At 49.5% G+C, this 18,239-nt stretch overlaps 1 protein-coding gene across 2 annotated transcripts in view; it reads right to left on the bottom strand.

Annotated features, from left to right (window-relative positions):
- Positions 1 to 18,239, bottom strand: part of MYH9 (myosin heavy chain 9) — a 91,882-nt gene that overhangs the window by 59,692 nt on the left and 13,951 nt on the right. Inside the window, exon 2 of one of the 2 annotated variants that reach the window (XM_053585781.1) lies at positions 373 to 502. The exons of the other annotated variant lie outside the window; for it this stretch is intronic. The gene's annotated coding sequence lies outside the window, so the exon portion shown is untranslated. The remainder of the gene's footprint in view (positions 1 to 372; positions 503 to 18,239) is intronic. 2 annotated transcript variants of the gene reach the window in all.

Genomic DNA, 18,239 nt, shown 5'->3' with positions numbered 1-18,239 from the left:
CTTTATGAAATGCTTTCACATTCATTTCACTACCTTAAAAGATAACAACTTAACAACTCTGTAAACTGGGTAAAGCACATATTATTATCACCACTACATATAGATGAGGTAAGTTCCCTGGAGTTCAGGGGCTTGGTCAGTGTCACCCAGTAAGGACTTTGGACTCCGAGTCCTGTTGTCTTTCCTATACCAGCCCTGCAGTTATTCCTGCTCAGAGGCACAGGCTGGGATCACCCAAGAGGACTGTTGGTTTGAGCAAACCAAAACTGGTACTTTTAAACCCTAGTTTAAAAGAGACTCGGCCCAAGGCCACCATAAGAAGCCACCCAGAAGCTCACTGCCTGGTTCTCTGGAAGACCAGTAGGGCTTTACCCTTGAGGAGATCAAGCCCTTCCCCCAGGCCCTGGAACTCCAGGAAGGCCTCAGATCCGAATCCAGAGTCACGGTGCTTTCATGCTCCCAGGTTCCAACAGGGACTTGAATGCCAAGGAGGCTGGAGGCTCTGGAGGGAAAGAACAAAAGGAAGTGTCTGGACCGCCCAGGCCTTATCTGGGCTCATTAAATGGTTTCCAGATCAAGGCAGAGGGGCTCCCCTGGACTCGCTCCAGGAAAGGCTGTTTTCCAGGAAACCTGCGTTGCTGGCTCCTTCCCGACAGAAGAGGGTGAGTCCAAGGAGCAGAGCCTGGCAGCCTCGCCAGCTCCCCCCACCGGTGGCTTTGTTTATATTCCCTGTACAAGCAAACTGTGCAGGCCCCTTGTGGGGAGCAGAGGGTACCATCCACACATGCCTGCAAGGACCACAAGAGAAAAGGCAGGTGCAGAGCGGGTCTGCAGGCAACGAGCCAGGAAGGGCACTGTTGGCCCAGGCTTGTCTTTCCCGTGGGGGTAGGGTCCAAGGTCTACACGGCTGCAGCACTCAGGACACCGCCAGCTTACTGCTGCCTGTCTGCACTTCCACACTGGCCAGTCCTTTCAAGCAAAGCAAAGGCTTCTCTCCACCACAGTAAACCCTAATTGTCCTCTTCCTCCCTGCCCTTGCCGTGCCTCTGACCACCAGTCAGTCAGCCTCCCCCGAGTCCAAGCACCCAGCCACCACATCCCTATCCTGCTCAGGGTCCCAGGGTAAGACAACTCTCCATCAGTACACAGAAGGAGATTCACTTGAACCTCAACCCACCTCCCACATCCAAAGTCTGCTGCTGGTCAAGATCTCCACTGACCCAGCCAGTGATTGTACGGCTGCCCTCTAAGAGATCCTGACCAAGAGAAGGGGGAGGGGACAGTTAGCAAGTGCCGGCCAGTATTGGCACGGTTTATTCACCACCTCACCAAACTGTCAACCACCCTGAAAAGGAGCTTTTACCATCTCAATTTATAAATTAGGAAACAGACTCAGAGAAGGCAAGTCACTTGCCTGGAGTGGCTCAGCCCAGTTTGTGGAGTGCGATTCTGACCCAGATCTACCTGGCACCTGTGCCTGGCCTCTTCCCAGCACACTTGTGCCTAGGGTCCCACAAAATTCAGGCTGGCTCTGGAGCTGTCTGTCAGTAAGTGTCCCCATAAGCTGAGTGAGATGTGGGGAATGGAGAGGAACACAGGCCAAAGCATTAAACACGTATTTTTCTGGATGTCACCAAGCAGGAAGGGACTCTAAGAGAGTGAGCCTTCCCAGTGTGGCCCATGCAGCCTGTCAAGCAGGCCATGTTACAATTCTGCACTCCCTCGGCCTGCTACTGTCAGTGGTGAGCAGCCCTTGGAGAGGACATCTGGTCCTCCTCAAACTTCATCCCAGCAACACTAAGCCTGGTGCGACCAATAGCAATGAACCTATGTGGCAACCTGGGTTCTCGGTAGCCTACGGACTTCCCGCAGACCAGGCACTTGGCCTACACTAGAGATCTGCTCTGGATGGCCACAAACATCACACCAGCAGGCAGGGGGGTGGGGTGGGAGGGAGAGAGTCCACCTGCCCTGAGTCCCTTGCCCTGCCCCACCTCCAGGCCTCGGTCACAGACCAGTCTAGCAGAGGCCTGGACACCAAGCCATACTTCTTGCAAGAGAAGGGGGATACAATGCATGCCCTCAGTGTGGCCCCCTCTCCTTCCAAAGACCAAGGCTCTGACAGAAGGTCAGAGTCCCCACTTAGCTCGGCACCTCCCTCCCAGCAGAACTTTTCATTAAACAAGGCTGGGCTCTGCTTGTCCTGGCCAAGGACAGAGCTATTTGGTTTCAGCATCTCTGCTGGAATGACGTGGGTTAGTAGCAGCGCCAAGATCAATACACGGGGTTAGAGCAGCAGGGAAGGCTGCAGAGGATATGGTAAACAATGGAGTTTATGTGAAAGTCCCCCTTGCCTGCCTGGATGGGAACATCTATGTGATTTGGGGCCACAGGGCTGTGACCGAGCTTCTGTTTCCACCTGTGTTGGGCTCCTGTGTCCTCAGCAGCCACTGACTTCTGTGCTCAGTGGGGAAGTCAGGGACACAGACTGGTTACTACTGGCCTCCAGGTGGATGAAATCACCACATCTAAAATCTACATGCCCCATTTATAAATTGGGGATAGTAGAGAGATGCTTATAGCTCTATAGGGCACTACAGAAACGATACCAGGGAGGCAATCTAAATGCAGTGTCCAGTGTATAGCCACCTCTCCCTGTCCTGTCCTGGGACCATGCTAAATGGCCTCTTTGAAACGTTTTAAACTGTTTCACATAATATAAAGGTTTTCAAAAATGAAAGAAAAATAGCTCCCAGGGCTGAGCACAGTGGCTCATACCTGTAATCCTAGAGCTCTGGGAGGCCGAGGTGGGTGGACTGTTTGAGCTCATGGTTCAAGTGAGACCCCGTCTCTACTGAAAATAGAAAAACCTGAGGCAAGAGGATCACTTGAGCCCAAGAGCTGGAGGTTGCTGTGAGTTACAACACCACGACACTCTACCCAGGGCGACAGCTAGGGACTCTGTCTCAATAAAAAAAGAAAAGAAAAACAGTTCCTAAGTTTCAGAAACTCCTCCCCCAAAATCAGTTATCTGTTTTTCAAATGGTCCCTTCTAGTCTTGGTTCACAGAAATAATTGATTTTTAATTATCACAGGTAGATTGTAGAGTTTCGCAGCTTATATTTTTGCTACTTAGTATGACCATTTTCCTGTAGGGCTAGAATATCCTCGTTGATCATTTTTAATCAAAACACTTCATTTTATAGGGTTTGGGCTTCAGACTTTTTTTTTTTTTTTTTAAAGAGACAGAGTATTCTATCTCTGTATTCTATCATCCAGACTGGAGTACACTGATGCAACCATAGCTCACTGCAACCTTGAACTCCTGGCTCAAGCAATCCTCCTGCCTCAGCCTCCCCAGTAGCCGGGACTACAGGCACACACCACAACGCCCAGCTAAATTTTTTAGGAGGGGTGGGTGGAGGGTAGAGATGGGGTCTCACTATGTTGCCCAGGCTAGTCTTGAACTCCTGGCCTCAAGTAATCTTCCCACCTTGGCCCTGAAGTGCTAGGATTACAGACATGCGACTCCTGGGCAGTTCAGTTTTTTTAATGACCACTTACTTATGAGATTGTGTTTTCCTCTTATCTAGGGTACCAGCTTGAGATAAATTCCCAGAAGTGGTGTTATGGGAACAAAGGAAAATGTGAACATTTCTACAGCCCTGAGACTACTCTCAAATTGCTTTCCCAAAGGGCGGGCTCGATGTGCACTGTCATTTGAGCAGGATGTACAGGTGAGAGCAGACGTACCATGACTGTCTATCACTAAAGGACTACACTGTGGTCGGAAGGGCCCAGGCATCTGTGGGAACCGCAGGCAAGTGAGGCACTCAGGAGGAAGCAGGCAGCTTGGCCCCGGGACTGACCAGGCTAAGGCGGTCCTCAGTGCCTTCCTTCCCGCCAATTTCCTGCGGGTACCAGTCCAACTCCAAGAAACCCAAGCAGTTGCCTTTTTAGGCCATAATCGGGTAGGACATAACCAGAGGCTAAATTAGGACTCTCAGGAAATGATGAAATTGAAAGTAAAAAAAAAGAAAGTAAATACATTGACCAAAAACCTCTTCTTTCAACCCAAAATGTAATGCCTCAATTATTTGCCTTCTCCCCTTCCCCCAACATCCATCTGTACCTTTTATTTATTTATTATTTTTGAGACAGAGCCTCAAGCTGTTGCCCTACCCTGGATAGAGTGCTGTGGCATCACAGCTCACAGCAACCTCCAACTCCTGGGCTCAAGCGATTCTCCTGCCTTCGCCTCCCAAGTAACTGGGACTACAGGCGCCCGCCACAAGGACCGGCTATTTCTTGGTTGCAGCCGTCACTGTTGTTTGGCGGGCCCGGGCTGGATTGAAACCCGCCAGCTCAGGTGTATGTGGCTGGTGTCTTAGCCGCTTGAGCCACAGGTGCCGAGCCATCCATCTGGACCTTTTACTTCTCCCTGTTTTCCCAAACTATCCTCTCCCTTCCTTCTGCTGTTTCTCTTTTTACTTGCATGCGCACATGCGCGCATGTTTGGGAAATGACCCGCTAACACCTCAAAGGCAGAATTTATTCTGCTCAGTCCTACACAGCTAAGGTACCCGATGTAAAGCCTTCCACAGGCTGAGTTCTAGGCTAGGAGAGTCCATGTCCTCCCACTCCTCACGAAGCTGTCGCAGACTGAGGGACTGCTAATTAGTGCTACATTAGTTGTTGAAATAGCATCATAAGGTATATACATATTATCACCATGTTCATTTCACAGGTAAAAGGAATGAGACTCAGACCCATGTGGCATCTGAGCCCAGTTTCCCTTGAACTGCCTTCCCAATGAGGTCACTGGGATGGGGGCACAATCAGACCAAGAACCCCCACAGTCAAGCAGACATTAACAATGCCACTTTAAAGCTACAAAGCCCATCTCTTCACACCGGCTAGCACAAGGGATACTATACTTTCAAGTTAAATCTCAGAAGCTGACAAAAAGGGAGGGCAGGGTGACTTTGGCCAAGCCAATTGAGTTCCCCGAAGCTGGTCTGCCAGCAGGGGCCCAACCAATCACCAATGGCCCCTGGCTCGCCCAGGTTCCAATTCAGAGACCCCAGCAGCCTAAGCCCAGACTCTGGAAGCCCCAGTCCAGCTAAATCACTGATGTAGGTGAGCACCCCATTTCTGTTTTTCATCCCCGTCTCGAAGAACAAAGGTGAATATGCCCGTTCTCTTTCTACAAACAGTTGTTAGTTGTGAGTTAAATAAAACCTAAAACCGTCCGAGTAGCTGTATTCCATTAAGGAAGATTCTTTGAAAGCAAGTGCTACAATGTAGAAATTTTCAAACCCATTAGATTCACTTATTCACTCAACTATAGGCGGTCCTGAGTTACAAACATCTGGCTTACATACAACTTGCACTTACAAGTGGAGGCCGTTATAGGTAGTAAGTAAATGTACTTGTTCCGACCGACATACAAATTCAACTTAAGAACAAAACGCACAGAGCCTATCTCGTTTGTAACCTGGGGACTGCCTGTAACGCATATTGAGGAACTACATGCAAGAACTCATGGCAAAGGTACAAAGGTCCCAGGGGACTTATAATGTGGTGGGGTGGCAGGGAGGTACATGAATAGCCGGGTGAAATGCCCACCTAGGGCACCTAGGCAGTGCATAGAAAGCAGACGGAAAGCAATCTCCTTGGTATTCTCCATCCTGTTCCTGCTGTCCCCAAACATGGTGAGTGCCCCCTAGACAGATGTGCTATACGGATGAGTGAAGGCAACCCTGAGCCCTGGCCACTTCTCTGAGCTGCCTTCCTTATCTCACAGGGGTGCTGAATTCCTTAAATGCGTGTAACAACGACACAGGCCACCTGCCACTGTGGAAGGTTCAAGACTCACATCACAACCAGCTCTCACCCAAGACTCAATGAGGAAGGGGAGAGAACAAGCGACTTGCCTGGGAACAAAGGGAAAGAGGTGATTCAACTGAAAACTCGGACATTCGAGAGAGTGTGCCATGGAGGATGTGACATTTAAACTGGGTCCTGGAAGATGGGTAAATATTGATGGGATGGGGGAGGGGAGAGGACAGCAAAGCAGTCCAGGCCTGCAGAGAATGAAAGGCAGCACCAGGAAGGGGCTGCAGTCATCGGTAACCACACAGGAGCGGGAGGCATCAGTTAGGCAGGGTTTCTCAGCCTCGGTCCCACCAACAACTGGGGTCAGATAATCCTTTGCTGTGGGGGCTGTCCTGTGCATTGTAGGACGGTCAGCAGCACCCCTGGCCTCCACCCACTAGGTACCAGTAGCACCCAGTTGTGACAACTCCAGTCATCTCCAAAGGTGGGAATTGAGACTCAAAATTGTCCTTATTTGAGACCACTGACTTCAGGGGTCCATATGAGCAAACTGCTCTGTGCCCTGTGCACTGTGAAACCGGACACTGCTCAGCAGATCCTCTCCCGTCTCTGAAGGGTGCAGGCATTTAACAAAGCAGAAATCCTCGCAGCAAAATGACTTCCAGGACCCAAACAATGACCATTAGGAGTGACACTGTCACCAAGGAATGACAGCCCCTTGTAATGTACTATGTTTTAAGGGAAGTGACCTAGATTCATCTGCTGGACTGTACTTTAAAGATCCTAAACACTCAATTTAAAAATAAATGAATATGCAGAGTAGAGCTCTGCTGGGGGAAACAAAAAAAAAAACAGAAAATAAATATAAATAAATCAGGCAAAGAACACCGCTGTGCCTATCAAGGTGGGGCATGAAGCGCGTTCAGAATGTCCAGGATAACAGCTCAGCCTGTGATCACCACAAGGTCCAGGTGATTAGTGCAGACAGGTAACAGCCACGATTGGGTGGAGATGGGAGTGCTCCCACGGCTGTGCCAACTCACCCTATCCTGAGAATCCCATCAAACGCTATTTACTGAACAGTTTTGGCAAACCAGGATTAGATCCAGGGAATCCATGGCTTCCACCACTGGGATATCTGAATGAGTATCTCCCACCTGGAATTCTTCCCACCACTCCTTTGTATATATCTAAGCACCTGTGAAAGAGCCACCTGTAACTAAAGGACCCATAAGCACCATCATACCTAAACTCTCTCAAACCCATACTTTCTTCTGGCTGTTCATCTCCGAGAGACACTGTCCATCCAAGCACCCAAGACAGTCACCATCAACTGTCCCCTCAGCCCTTGGCAGCCCCACCGCCGGTAACCTGCTCCAGTCCCAGCTGCCTGCCCTTCTCTCTGGGCTGCTACAAGTGCCCCCTCACTGCTCCCCTGCCTCTGCTACAGAACGCCCCCAAATCCACCCTCCTTATTGATGACTCACCAACTCAAATTCCTATTTATACTACTTCCTATTAATATTTTATTGATATTACTTGGCCAGTTCAGTGGCCTCACACCTCCTCCAAGATAAAATTTGATACTCTCTGCATGGTGTGGAAAGCCCCTAGCCACCCCACCCACTTACCTCATTCCACAACCTCCTATAGTCTTTCCCAGCCCTTCATTATCAATTCTGTTCTGCTCTGGCCTCCTGGCCTTTGAAGAAGCCAGAGAAACATTCTTCGCCCCAGAAACTCTTTCTTAGATCTCAACTCAAACACTCCCACCTCTGCAAAGCCCTCTCTTGCCACATGTTCCTCCCCTCTGTGCTCCATACTTGCTGCCACCACAGTAACCAATCATCTAAATTCTAATTATTTGCAGTTTTATTTGAGGACAGAGATCAGCAAGTCTCATTCATCTCAATTCCAAATGTCAAACACAACTCCCGGCCCAGATCTGGTTAAAATTTCCTGAATGAATGAATGAATGAGGAATTCATCTCAATTCCAAATGTCAAACACAACTCCTGGCCCAGAGCTGGTTAAAATTTCCTGAATGAATGAATGAATGAGGAACAAGGCAAAAATGAGGCAGGAGTTGATAGGAAAGGTTTTTAAGCGGCTGGGAAATCCCCTTGGGCTGTGCAAAGTGCCCAGGCTTGGAGAGCTGAAGGGCACAAGGAGACCCAAGCTGAAATCATACACAAGGGTCACAGCCACCTAATTTGTTATGAAAAGCAAACCATTTATGGAGTAATTTTTATATCCTCAAAACAAAAAGAGAAAGAAAGCAGGCTCTGCGCCTGTAGCTCAAGCAGCTAGGATGCCAGCCACGTACACCGGAGCTGGCAGGTTCAAATCTAGTCCAGTCCACCAAACAACAATGACAACTACAACCAAAAAATAGCTGGGTGTTGTGGCGGGTGCCTGTAGTCCCAGCTACTTGGGAGGCTGAGGCAAGAGAATTGCTTAAGCCCAAGGGTTGGAGGTTGCTGTGAGCTGTGATGCCATAGCACTCTACCCAGGGCAACAGCTTGAGACTCTGTCTCAAAAAAAAAAAAAAAAAAGAGAAAGAAAGCATATTGGAGTTTTCAATCTGCAAAGAGAAATAGGAGTGCAGATAATTTATTGCCGCCCCCCCATAAGCTTTGTATAAGATTGAACCATATCAGTTTTCTGGAACCTTCTAGCATCTCCTGATTAACCAAGGTGGAGGCACCTACCACCCTCAACCAGACTAAGATACCAGAAAGGTGGGAGTGGCCTCTGCTCTTTTGGGGATGTCATCTCCATCTACAAAGCAGGTACTAAAGATATTCGCCTTTGGAAAAACCACAGCCAATCCCAAGATCCACACTTTAATGCACCATGATGGGAGTCAGGCATGGTGCCTCATACCTGTAATCCCAGTACTCTGGGAGGTTGAGGCAGGCAGATTGCTTTGAGTTCATGAGTTCAAGACCAGCCTGAGCAAGAGCAACACCCCATTTCTACTAAAAATAGAAAAACTAGCTGGGTGTTGTGGCAGGCACCTGTGGTCCCAGCTACTCGGGAGGCTGAGGCAAGAGGACCTCTGAAGCCCAAGAGTTTGAGGTTGCTGTGAGCTATGATGCCACAGCACTACCCAGGACAACAGTATGAGACTCTGTCTAAACTAAACAAAAAAAAAAGCACCACGATGGGATTTAATGGGGATGGCTTTGGGGCCAGACAGCCTGGATTTGAATCCCATGCTCCCTATTCACAATTCCTGTGATGCCAAAGCTGTCAGCACCTCAATTTCTTAGCTTTAGGACAAGAAAAAAAATTGTCTACTATCAGAAGAGTTGTGACTCAAGTTCCCAACTAAGAAACTGACACTAATAGGAATTCTCCTCCCAACTCCTCTACCTTGTCCTCCTGACCTAATTAATCCCCCATCCACCCCAGGAGTGACATCTGGGCCTCTGAAAAAAGTGTCCAAAAGTTTAGTGACACCTTCTCCAGATTATGCCTGTCCATAGGGGACAACATGGTACAGTATGGTGACTCCAGTGACAGTGATTTGCAGAGGGGAGAGGGTTTGATGGCTGAGTAACGCTGAAATGCTGCTTCTCTTCAGCCCTCTTGCTAGAACCATGATGTGCACAAGGTTCTGAAAGGCCTATAGTAAGAAAACCTGCTTAACTTCATCCCAGGAATATCCCACAGGAAAAATATTTCTCATACTCATCTGGGAAATGCCAATCTGGTGAGATATGCCCAAAGCCTGTGGCCAAAAAGCTGGACTTGAGCCTGGTGTGGCACTGACCAGCTGTGTAATCCTGCAGGCTGTCACCACCCCCTAGGCCTCAGCTTTCCTACCAGCAAGACGTCCTACCTGCCCTGCAGGCATGCACAAGCCCACTCCCCACTTATCTACAAGGAGGGACAGTAAAAGGGCCACTCTGTCACTCAGGGCCACCTTACAGCAGCCCCCCAAGGCACTCATTCTCCCCAGGCTAAGAAGAGGTGTGTGTGTGGGGGGGGAGACCTTCCAGATGCCCAAGGCCCAGAAGGTAGAAGCTGCTAAGGAATGGGAGGCCTGCGGGTGGCCCCCTGCCTCCGCACCTCAGGAATGCTGTTTGCTTACAGAAGAGCCAGGACTTGTTTCTATTAGCAGTATTCCAACCCTGGCCTGTGCTGATGTTCAGCCGATTAGAAAACCAGAGAGGATCCTAGCACCAGAGTCCAGATCCTGCCCCTGGCCCTTCCCTCCTCAAGGGGGCGTGGAGGGGCTGCGGTGACTCCTGAGAGCCCCAGGGGACTGAGAGACAATGGCGTTTGCCTGACGATGGTTTTCACTTTGTCTTGTGCCCAACAAAGCCAGGCCATCAGAATGACACCAGTATAGAATTTCAAAACATCATGTTGTATGTGAAATGTGTATACAACTTTTGTCTGTCAATTTAAAGTATAAATGAACAATTAAAAAAAAAAACACAGAATTTAGTGCACAGATTCTCTCCCACGCATGAAAGGGAATGGGGGGTGGCTTGGCCAGAGTAGATAAACAGGGGCAGCTTCCCCGGGATCTTATCAGCCATTTAGGAATGTGGACTTTATTCTAGGGACATGGGGGAGGATGTGGTGGTGACATCATCAGATGTGCATTTTAGAGAGATCACCCTCCTTACCACAATGGAAAGGGTGTTGAGAAGCCTGTGGCTGGAAAGTACCAAGGGGCAAAGGCTTACAAAGAGGAAGCTTCCAACCTTAGAGAAGAAAAGGCAGTTCTCTGGCCAGGCTAGATGGGAAAGGATTACATGACACCAGGGAGGGACAGATCGTACCCTCTGCTCTCCTATTCCAAAGAGACCAGCTTGGGGGAAAGTTCAGGAATCAATGTCCTACTACAGACATTTCCTCCCAAGTGAGAGGTGGTCCAAGACCCAAAGTGTCTTGGGCAGATCTCGCTCAGCTACATGGCGAACAAAGTATCCGCCTGGCCCTTCTCCACTAAGATACTCGGCTCACAGGGCACAGTGGCTGGTGGCTATAGTTCCAGCTATTTGGAGGCTGAGGTGGAAGCATCACTAGAGACTAGGAGTTCAAAACATCCCAGGCATCATAGTGAGACTCTATCTCTTTAAAAAAAAAAAAAAGAAAAAAAAAGGGTGACACCTGTGGCTCAAGGAGTAGGGTACCGGCCCCATATACTGGAGGTGGCAGGTTCAAACCCGGCCCCAGCCAAAAACTGCAAAAAAAAAAAAAATTGTTAAAAAAAGAATTAGCAGGGTGTGGTGGTTTCCAGCTAGTGGGACTGAGACTGAGGCAGGAAGATCACTCTAGCTATGACCGTGCCACTGTGCTTCATCCTGGGTGAAGCAGCAAGACCCCATCTCGGAAATAAATAAATGAATTTTAAAAGGGGGGGGGGTGTTCACATCCAACGTTTAGGGTCTGAGTCTTCCAGGGGGAAAAAAACTAAAAACAAACCCAAACATACCAACTTCAGGGGCACAGACATGGCTTTGGGTCTTCAGCACAAAAAAATCATTTCTTAGTGAGTAAACCAATCAACCAATGAGCCAGATCGGGAAACGTGAGAGCCTGAGGACAGCCCTGCCGTGGCCCCAGAATGACAGCCCACCCGGCCTGGAGAGGAGCTGCCCGCACCAGGCCCAGTGCAGTGTGCTTTATACTAGAACCGCTGCCGCCCTACTTCCTGACGGGACTGTCTCCCCACCAGCCCTCTTGCTCGCATACACAGGGTGCTGAACCATGGGGTCCTCCACCACTGCTTGTCCTACTGCAGACATTTCCTCCCAAGTGAGAGGTGGTCCAAGGAAAGGAGTTGTTGGAAACACCTGAGGGTCTTCTGGAAACATGGCTGCCCGAGAGAATGACCATTCCAAGGGGAACCCTTCCTGACCTCCCCAGGTCTAATGTCTCCAGGAGGAAAGAGGGAAGAGAGAAGTAGGGAGCGAGGGAGGGAGGTAAGAAGGAAGCCTCAGCAAGAGGGTAAGCACCTTTTGCCCAGTGTTAAGAGGCCCGGCAGACAGACCTGGCGCTCGATCTGCAGATAAGTCATCCATGCTGGACCCTTGGCTTTGCTTTTAATTGGCTCAATATTTACACAGTGAAATCACACATGTGCCTCACCTAGTCCGTAATGAGCTCACACCCAGCCGCCCAGGAGAAACTGCAAAGAGAAGCAAGTTGTCTCAGGTATGGGGGTGGCATCCCCCACCCGTGACCTCTCTGACTTGCCCCCAACTTTGAAAAGCTTGACAGAAGAACCATTTGGCTGGTTTGAGCTGGTTGAACCATTAGAGGAGGAATTGTTCACAGGGTACGCCAAACACATACACACACACACACACACACATACCGCACAGATAGCATTTCCCGAAGTTGCTGGGGGCTTCCCACCCCCAGGAGGAGCAACTTGAGCCCTTCAGACTCCTGGAGCAAAGTTATTCCTTCCCCCTGGTTCTGCTGATAGATCGGTTTTTCTTTCCTCAAGCATATGAGCACACTTTGCCGAAATCCAACGCAGAAAAATAACCATGCTCAAGATTTAATTATACAGCCGCGGTCTCGGTGGGAAAGTGCAGCGTGCTGCTTTTCTGAGTCCACATCATGACCGCTGAGAAGTGCAATCTGAGATCGGAAAGCAAAGACAACTTCTGAGGACCACGCAGCCTAGGACCCGCCAGGCCTTCGGCAGCATGTTATCACATGAGTGATATTCAAATCACTAAATCATCCAGAAAAATAAAGAAGCAACTGAATGTGCAGCCACTTTCCCCCATCAGCCATCCTTCCTCTGTCCCCACCAAAACAGGAGCTCCGAGGCAGGGGTATAATCAGGTCACCACCAGATCCTCAGGACACAGGGAGGCCTGACTTCCAGGGATGGAGTCCAGTAAAATCTTTGGCACCCATCTGAGGTGCCTAATGCTGAGCCTAATAATGCCACATCTCATTGTCCAAACAGAAGTGTGACGACCCTTGGCTTATGTCTCCCTTCAGAAGCCCAAGAGCAAAGGCTGGGAACGAGCCATGGCTTTTCTGTGGCCATCCGGGGGCCTTCCTTATTCTTTGCCCCACCTTCTGCCTTGCTCTTAGTTTATCTGATGTACACTAATCTTTATTTTGTTTCTGAGCGACACATGACTAGTCAAGGGTCAACAGCCTTCCTGAATTTATCAAGCTGTCATTTCAGTAAACTTCATTACTGAAAAGGAGAGAGCTTCCAAATGGTTGATTATTCATTCATGACCTTCCCAGAAGACATTTTAGGAACAACAGGACTCAAGAGTCAGCTGGGCTGGACGTGCAACACCAAAGCCCCACCATGTAACTAGCAGAACAAACTTTGCTAGGTTGACATGGCCCCACGCTTCAACTCCTCTACCTGTAAAATGGAGCTGATCCCAGCTACCCCCCAGGACAGCCAGGAGGAGTTCCCCCAACAAGATGAGGGCAGCTGACAGCCCTGGCCACCCACCCTCCTCTGCATTAGTGGTCAGAACACAGCCAAACTCAGATCCACTACAAGGATGAAATGAGCTCCCAGAATAGGGCTTGGCGGCCCCCAGGAATGCCAGCCCCCTTCCCCCATGATCGTCACCTCTTTTCTAAGACTGTCTGCCACTCTGCTCATAATTTGTCAGTCACAGGCCTGCCTTACACAGCCCACTTCGAGGGTTTGAAGTCACATCCTGCCTAACCCAACTCAACATGATTTATTCCACCCCAGGAATGTAGCTCATTTCCCAGAATTTTGTCATGACCTTTAGTTAAAGAGTTTGATCTTGCAAAGAGGCTCCACTTGCAACCCCGGCAAAGGAGCCCAGCTTGGCAAAGGCCTGTGGCTGGAACCACCGAAGTCGGGGCTGCAGAGGCCCCAGAGCGTCTTATCCCTCAGGACTCCAACATTTTTTATTTCAAGCTACAGCTTAAAAAAATATTTTTTTAATTTAAAAACTTCTTGTCACAAATACAACCATGTTGAACAAAAGCATCACAAAATGACACATACTTGCTGTGCACTCTGTTATTTTTCATTTTAGTCTCATTTCATTTCTTTTTTTTTTTTTTTTTTTTTGGCCGGGGCTGGATTTGAACCCACCACCTCTGGCATATGGGACTGGCACCCTACTCCTTGAGCCACAGGTGCCGCCCTGTCTCATTTCATTTCTAAAAACATGGGTTGCCACCCACTAAATAATTTCACAACCCACCAATATGTCTCAATTGACAGTTTTTGAAAAAAACACCAAGCTGACTTAACCTTCACTGGGTCAAAGAAGCTCAGACTAGTCCAGCAACTTGCCCAAGTTCATTTAGTCCAGCGACTCGCCCAAGTTCACTCAGTCAATCTCATCCTGAATCCAATGGACACTCTGTAGGTATTCAACCTCAGGCAGGTGAGACAGTGACCATGGCAACCAATCACCTGACATTTGGGAGACACATCCATCTCACATCTTACACCACTCAACTTGGCCAACTCTGACAAAGCCAAGGCAGGTATTAATTATCTGCCCCATCCCTGGAAAGAGAGAGTGACTCAGAGGCTCAGGGAGGTGAGTGACTTGCCTAGATACGGGGGGCTTACTAAACATCCTTGAACACCCAGGAGAGAAGGCAGGTGCAAGACAAAGAAGAAATCAGATTTTTCGGTATACAAAATAACAACAGACCAAGTCTGGTTACAATGTAATAAAAAACACTGTCCATCCAATCTCCAGCCCCAGGCCTGAGCCGAAGAGACACCCAGGAATAGTGTATCAAAGGCTCAACATGAGAAAGATGGGATGGGAGAGGAAGGCCACTGTCCTGCAGGGAGGAGATCAGGAAGGTGTTCCCCACAAATTCCCACCCTTTTGATGGCGTAACCTAACCCTACACTGGACAGACCCTCCTGCCTGAAATAGGGTCCCATTGCACGTCTGTTACGCAAACATGCACACATGTGCACACACTATACACCCAAGGTTTCTACTGTCTAGGTCAGTGGTGAAGGATGCCCCTGAAAACTTATCGAAGGCTATGAATCCCTTGCATACCTTTCCAGGAGGCTCAGAGAGACCCTGAAACGCAGGCCATCGTCTTCTAGGAGCCTCCTGGTCATAAGCTCAAAGATAAAAGGAGGGTGTGGTGGTCTCTGTTCACACCTCGGCAACGTGAACCGAGATGTAAGGAGGGATCACTTCCTTCATTACCCCCTCTAAGGGGGAGCAGGATCTCCCAAGAGGTCCAGGGAAGCAGAGCTATGGGCAGAACAGCCAATAGTGAGAGTCTGTGTGGAAAGGGAGGGAGGCCATTTCCCCTGGGCTACTTTGGAGCCCCTTGGACTCCAGTAACCAGAAACACAGAACAGAAGGCTGAACTGTCTCTCCTTCCTACACTTCTGGTCCTCGGTCCTGTCCCATTTGAGTGCCAGCCCCAGGCACAGAGAAGGCACAGGGGGCAGGCCAAGCTTTCCAGAGAAGCTCATGGGGGATGAGCCAGGGCATCCTGCTTCCCCAGAGAAATAATCCAAATACAAGCCCTGGGTGAGGACCTACTTACTTACACTTCAGAGAGAAATTAACTTACAGTCCCTGGACGGAGTTGCAGCAGCACCCTTGTCTAGAAGTCTGGCCGGCCCCAGCTGTCCTTGAGCAGGGAGCGTGGCTGACAGGGATGACTTCATCTCGTCCTTCACCAGATACCTGGCTGCTACTTATTTTACCACCTGCCAAGAATCGCTCCTTTGCCAGAGCCACAGTCAGGCTAAGTGGCCAAAGCTGCAGCCACACTCGAGAGGGAAGATGACGCAGCCCTGCCCCAAGAGCTGCCACATTCAGGCCACACCACCGGACCGTGCTCATGCCCCTCACACACACGCAAGTGCACAGACGTGTGCACACCCAGACATGCTCACAGATTTCACACAGACACGTGCACATACAAACACACACAGACGCCTGCACACGTGCACCCCAGAGGATGCCGGGACCTGGCCAACCTGGACTCTTCGCACACTGGTGGAAGAAACCTAGTAAATTATTTAAACGTTCTGAGACTCCCTTTTTCATCCAGAAAATGGGAATGACAATGCCTACTTAACAAGACTGATTGGCAATTAAATAATAGCCACTGACACTCAGTTCTGAGTGCTTTCCACCAGTGACCTCCCTTGAAAACACAACGACCCTGTGAGGCAGGTTCTACTGCTGTCCTGTTTTGCAGATAAGGAAACCAAAGTCCAGAACGTGTGCATGACTTACTCAAGGGCGCACAGGCACAGGCTCTGAGGTCTGCACACCTAACCACTCTCCTTCACTGCTCTAAGGCCGCCTAGAGGCAGCAGACGCACACAGGGCATCCAGCAAGGCTCCCGGTAGCACCTGTAAACAGCAGGTGCAATATGATTAGGAGGGGAAAGGGCAGAGGTGAGCCACCAGCTTCCCCGGTCATCTAGAGCCAAAGCAGTAGAACTGGCCCTCCTGGCAAATACCAACCCCCTCCCACAGACTCTCACTCAACTTCCCTTCCAAATTCCTTCTAACCTGATTTCTCTGAGATAAAAATGTTGAGAGGTGGAGGAGTGTTATCTCCCACCCTTACCCCTCCCAGCTTCTCAGGATCGTCAGGGATAGCCAGGAATTTCATGAGCCTAAAGTTGTCTCTGACTCCCAACCACAACCAATTTGGAATGTCCCAGGTCCTAGCACACAACAAAGGCTGCTGGCAAAGCCCCGGAAGAGCCCATGGATCCTGCCCCATTTGCAATAGAGCATCACATTCTTCAGATTCTTGCCTGAGAGCCAGAAGGAGAGAAAGTGTGTGTGTGGGGGGGGGGGGGGCTCCACTATTTCAACCAAAGGATAATTAAAGCCTCAGAGTTACATGAAAGTGGAAGGGAACACTCCCTGCAGTCTGTCTGGAACACACTGGTCTCCCAAGGTGTGTGTGACACTGCAAAGGGCCACACAACCTGGACGCACCCTCGGCCTAGTATCCCCAATGCTGTGCTGTCACCCTGAGGCCACCAAGGCCCCCAGAGTCAACAGCAGGAGGGACTCTTTACCAGACTGATCTTGAGTTTCAGCATCACATCAGAGGCCCCCATTTACTTTGTTGAGCTAGGAGAGTCCAGAAACTAACCCCAGGTGGAGATCAGGAGAGAAGTCACAGCACTGATGGAGCCTTGTGAATTCCACTGAACTTGGCCCAAGTAATTAATCTCACAGTGAGGCGTTTTTCATGAGCACTTGGCGCTATACATCCACCTCCTCCTCACCCTGGCAAAGGCAGGAAACAGTGGGTGGCAGACAGCCCTGGCCACTGCTGGGCCAGGGAGAGGACAGGAGGGCGGCATGGCTCCTTCTGTAGAGGAAAGGCCAAAGCCCAGGTCCCCTGCAAGAACCAAGTTGACCAGAACCACCTGAGCAAGAGCAAGACCCCCATGTCTACAGAAATAGAAAAATTAGCCAGGCTGCTCAGGAGGCTGGAGCAGGAGGATCACTTGAGTCCAGGAGTTTGAGGTTGCATTGAGCTATGGAGAGGCCACCACATTCTAGCCCAGGTCACAAAGAAGGACCCTGCCTCCAAAAACAAACAAACAAACAAAAAGAACTAGGCTGACCAGACCTCACACCAGCCTGCCATTCTTTACCTGGCTGTCTCCCCAGTGGATCTTGGGTAGAAAGGGGGGAGCGTTGTATTTTACACTTGGCACCATACAGTCAGTGAGGCAATGGGACGCAGCAACCACTGCTGTGAGATCATGTACAAAAGCACTTTAAGTCTATAAAAACCCAATTTCACAAATATCATCCACGTAATGGTGTAAGTGGGATGAGAAGCCAGAAGAGGCAATGGAAATAGATGTGGAAGATAACTGGCAAGAAAATTAGGAGCTGGGAGAGGATCTTAGATCTTTCCCTTGCTACCTGGGGCTAGTCATTAAGTTTACTTAGAGTCTCAACATTCCCAGCTATAAAATGGGAACACTAATACTGCCACCCTCGTGGAATAGAGAAACTTCCATTACAATAACCTGAATGTGATTTCAACCTTTATAAAGTGATGGAATATTTAAAATAGACTAAAATGGGCCAGGCACTCACGCCTGTAATCCTAGCACTCTGGGAGGCTGAGGCAGGTAGATTGCCTGAGCTCACTGGTTTGAGACCAGCCTGAACAACAGCGACGCCTGCGTCTCTTAAAAATAGCCAGGCATTGTGGCAAGCACCTGTAGTCCCAGCTACTTGGGAGGCTGAGGCAAGAGAATTGCTCAAGCCCAAGAGTTTGAAGTTGCTGCGAGCTATGATGCCTAAGTTTCTGTGAGCTATGATGCCACAGCTCTCTACCAAGGCCAACAAAGTGAGACTCTGTCTCTAAATAAATAAACAAATTAACTAAAATGGATGTTCTAAATAGATCAAGATAGA

Source organism: Nycticebus coucang, chromosome 3 (assembly GCF_027406575.1).
Source record: "Nycticebus coucang isolate mNycCou1 chromosome 3, mNycCou1.pri, whole genome shotgun sequence".
In the NCBI taxonomy this organism is placed as follows: domain Eukaryota; kingdom Metazoa; phylum Chordata; class Mammalia; order Primates; family Lorisidae; genus Nycticebus; species Nycticebus coucang.
This window is presented reverse-complemented; position numbering and strand designations above follow the sequence as displayed.